Source organism: Geospiza fortis, unplaced genomic scaffold, assembly GCF_000277835.1.
Source record: "Geospiza fortis unplaced genomic scaffold, GeoFor_1.0 scaffold150, whole genome shotgun sequence".
NCBI lineage: Eukaryota > Metazoa > Chordata > Aves > Passeriformes > Thraupidae > Geospiza > Geospiza fortis.
The window spans coordinates 102,971-103,570 of NW_005054639.1; the positions used below are offsets into that span (position 1 = coordinate 102,971).

The window sequence follows — 600 nt, forward strand, 5'->3', positions numbered from 1 at the left end:
GGGCACGGGGGCGGTGTCCCTGCCATGGCAGGGGTGGCACTGGATGGGCTCCAGAGAAAAATCCACCCCAAATCAAGAACGGTGTGAGCTGCAGCTTCCTTCTACTATTTAAAATACAGCTTATTTTTAAAGATGATTCCCCATTTTTCCCTCTCTGACTGACACTGAGGACAAGGTGATTTCCCATCCCTAGACACAAGCTGAGGGCAGTGACATTTCCCTCTCAGGGCTGGAGTTTCATTGCTTCATTAACATTTTAATTACTCCTGCACTGCTGGGGCAGGAAATCCCATCAGCAAAATGCACAGTGGGAGCAGAGCTGCACATTCACAGCTGAGGATGGGCGGCTGTTCCTGCTGCCAGGGAACAGGGACAGGGACGGGGACAGGGACAGGGCTGGGACAGGGACAGGGACAGGGACAGGGACGGGACAGGGACGGGACAGGCACAGGGACAGGGACAGGGACAGGGACAGGGCTGGGACAGGGACAGGGCTGGGACAGGGACGGGACAGGGACAGGGACAGGGACAGGGACAGGGATGGGACAGGGACAGGGACAGGGATGGGACAGGGACAGGGATGGGACAGGGATGGGACAG

At 57.7% G+C, this 600-nt stretch overlaps 1 protein-coding gene across 1 annotated transcript in view; it reads right to left on the reverse strand.

Annotated features, from left to right (window-relative positions):
* The window catches only part of ASXL2 (ASXL transcriptional regulator 2), a 43,033-nt gene that overhangs the window by 27,677 nt on the left and 14,756 nt on the right, over nucleotides 1-600 (reverse strand). The gene's annotated exons all lie outside the window — the stretch shown is intronic.